Genomic DNA, 4,039 nt, shown 5'->3' with positions numbered 1-4,039 from the left:
TGGATTCTGTCAGTGTTTTGATCTGTTCACCATCAACATTGCGTGCAGCAGCAACCACAGCCTCCCAGACACTGTTCAGAGAGGTGTACTGTTTTCCCTCCTTGTAAATCCCACATTTGATGATGGACCACAGGTTCTCAATGGGGTTCAGATCAGGTGAACAAGGAGGCCATGTCATTACTTTTTTTTATTTAATACCCTTTCTTGCCAGCCACGCTGTGGAGTACTTTGACACGTGTGATGGAGCATTGTCCTGCATGAAAATCATGTTTTTCTTGAAGGATGGTGACTTTTTCCTGTACCACTGCTTGAAGAAGGTCTCTTCCATAATCTGGCAGTAGGACTGGGAGTTCAGCTTGACTCCATCCTCAATCCGAAAAGGCCCCACAAGCTCATCTTTGATGATACCAGCCCAAACCAGTACTCCACCACCACCTTGCTGGCGTCTGAGTCGGACTGGAGCTCCCTGCACTTTACCAATCCAGCCACGGGCTCTTCCATCTGGCCCATCAAGACTCACTCTCATTTCAGCAGTCCATAAAACCTTAGAAAAATCTTTCTTGAGATATTTATTGGCACAGTCTTGACGTTGCAGCTTGTGTGTCTTGTTCAGTGGTCATCGTCTTTCAGCCTTTCTTACCTTGGCCATGTCTCTGGGTATTGCACACCTTGTGCTTTTGGGCACCCCAGTGATGTTGCAGCTCTGAAATATGGCCAATCTTGTGGCAAGTGGCATCTTGGCAGCTGCACGCTTAACTTTTCTCAGTTCATGGGCAGTTATTTTGCACCTTTGTTTTTCCACACGCTTCTTTTGTTTGATGATCACGCTTCAGAAGCTTTGCAACTTTAAGAGTGCTGCATCCCTCTGCTAGATATCTCTCTATTTTGGACTTTTCAGAGTCTGTCAAATCCTTCTTTTGGCCCATTTTGACAAAGAAAAGGAAATTGACTAATAATTATGCACACCTGATATAGAGTGTTGATGTCATTAGACCACACACCTTCTCATTACAGAGTTGTACATTACCTAATATGCCTAATCTGTAGTAGGCTTTCGAGCCTATACAACTTGGAGTAAGACAACATGCATAAAGAGGATGATGTGGTCCAAATACTCATTTGCCTAATAATTCTGCACTCCCGGGATGTGTTAGACACATAACAAGTGTATACACATGATAATGATTGATTAATAAGCAAAAAAAAAATTTTATTTATTTGGTAACGTTATTTTAAATCCAATTTTTTTTTTTATTATATCCTAACAGTATCAGGAAAGATGAGGAGGCAGACCGCGCTCATAAAGACAACCCACCAGAGGATCCAGGCAAATCAGCGCCAGATCCGCTACCTTATTCAGCAAAATGTGCTGCTGGAGCAGCAGCAATTAAAAAATATAGAGAAGCTGGAGCGCCTTCAGAAGCTCAATCAGAGTTATATCTGAAATTATGTTTTTATTAATAAATATTATTTTTTGGAAATGTTTCATTTCTTTTTGAGATAGATTTGTAGGTTTTTCAACACATCTAACTTAACATCAAACAAATCAACATCAACACATTTAACTTCATAATAAGCAAAAACATTTTATACTATTATTTTATTTAACAGTAACCTAGGACAAACTAAAGCACACGACACAGACACGACGAACACAAAATAAACAGTTGAAAAATGAACATAACAAAAGCAACAATATATATATATATACAAAGAGAGAGAGAGGGAGAGCAAGAAAGAGAGAGAATGCAGATGAGCTCTTGCAGACAGCCCAATGGTTGCAGTATAAATGCCGCAAAACAGTGTTTAACATAAGGTTCATTGTTATAGTTACACTTGCTGTTTAGATCCGGTCTGGTAGCTTGTAGCGGAGGCTGTTGGTGGATCCGCTGTGCCAGAGAGGTCATGAAGCTTTACTCAGCATGGAGGCAGCAGCAGGAGTATTAAAATATAATATAACTAGACAATGCATTTCCTGAGGAAAATGCGAGTGGGAATGCTGAATAGCTTAATTGGTGAGCCCCTTGCCAAAGACATTCACCATAACCACTACACTATCTTTAGGACACACAGCTTCTTTCTCTATCTGCAAAGTATAGCGTATGCTGACTTCCTGGTCGCCCCTCCCCCCTCAATAGGTTTCCCCTCCCCCCCAGGTCAGTGAGGAGGAATATTGCACTGAGGTCAGGAAAGTGATTTATAGAAAGAAATAACATTACAAACGCTTTTAATTCACAGATCTAATACATGATTTAAGCCTCCAAACAAAGCTTAATAAATCCTCAAACGTACATGCAATTGATACAACGACTACACCGTTTGAAATACACGGCCCTTGTAAACGCATCGATATGAAATTTATGTAGATAAACTTAAAAATGTGGCCATGTCTGCGATTTAGAAAAGAGCGTCTTTGTGAGTTCTGCAGCAACATTTTTTAGATAATTTAACATGAGAGTCTATGAGACATAATTTCTGGCTGTTGCTCCAATAACTAAAACTAAAATACGTATCGCAGACTTGATCACATTGCCATAAACCAGACAAGCATAGCTACGTTTTGATATAAAAATTGTGTATGAAAAGTAGATCTTGTGGGCGTGAGACTAATTTGTTTCCCCTTTTTGTAAAGATATTTTTAATTACAAAGATCTAGAATGTTAAGGTCACATGACAGACTCTAAATCCCCTCCATAGGATTACATTATAACCTATCGCATTTTTGTGAAAAATTCGCAAAACGTAAATTGCGTTTTCACCAAAAAATTGTAAACGCTAACTATCTGAAAAGTCATAGCCGGATAGCTAAATATTTTGTGACCGCTTTACAGTTTTTTCAGTGTCTGTAAGTGAAAGTATGAAGTAGCTGAAACTTTTGGCAGGGCATGTGAATTCAAAGGGGAAAAGGATGTTCTCATTGACTTCAATGTTAAAAAAAGGGTCTTAAAAGCTAAAAATTTATAAAAGTGTAAAAAGTAGGAAAAAACTTGAACAAGTCCCATCATTTGCTGAAAGAGACGAACATTTTTACAGTTGAATGGTCTCAATAGCTGAAAGTATGCCGAAGTTACGCAGAACCAAAAAACGTAAGGAATAATAAGATTACTAAATTTACGGATATCAATACTGGAAATGTTTATTAAAGCATTCACACTAATTAAGATTAATACATTTACGGGTATCCATACTAGGAATGCTTATTAAAGCATTCCCACTAAGTATCACACAGGCACGATTTACAAGCAGTACTGGTAATAGTAATACATAGCATAAAAACACTTGGGGAATACTTTACAGCATTAGTAGTGGTCATAATAGTCAATAGTGTACCAAAAAATTGGGACACAGGTGTCTTGACTGAGCTGTAATAGTAGTAGTAGACATTGACAATACAGTGTCAAATCACTCGGGCAAGAGGTGCCATGATGTACAGCAGTCTTAATAAGAGTATATAGGGTGTGAAATAACTGCTGACATAGGTGTCTTGACTGGGCAGCAGAAGCAGTAGTAGTAGTATTAACAGTAGTACTTGATACAGAGTCATATCACATGGGCAGGAGGTGCCATGATGTACAGCAGTCTTAATAAGAGTATATAGGGTGTGAAATAACTGCTGACATAGGTGTCTTGACTGGGCAGCAGAAGCAGTAGTAGTAGTATTAACAGTAGTACTTGATACAGAGTCATATCACATGGGCAGGAGGTGCCATGATGTACAGCAGTCTTAATAAGAGTATATAGGGTGTGAAATAACTGCTGACATAGGTGTCTTGACTGGGCAGCAGAAGCAGCAGTAGTAGTATTAACAGTAGTAGTTGATACAGAGTCATATCACATGGGCAGGAGGTGCCATGATGTACAGCAGTCTTAATAAGAGTATATAGGGTGTGAAATAACTGCTGACATAGGTGTCTTGACTGGGCAGCAGCAGCAGCAGAAGCAGCAGTAGTAGTATTAACAGTAGTAGTTGATACAGAGTCATATCACATGAGCAGGAGGTGCCATGATGAACAGCAGTAGGAATAGGAGTATATAGAGT

Source organism: Rana temporaria, chromosome 8, assembly GCF_905171775.1.
Source record: "Rana temporaria chromosome 8, aRanTem1.1, whole genome shotgun sequence".
Lineage (NCBI taxonomy): Eukaryota > Metazoa > Chordata > Amphibia > Anura > Ranidae > Rana > Rana temporaria.
The sequence above is the reverse complement of the archived record's forward strand: the minus strand, read 5'-3'. Positions refer to the sequence as shown.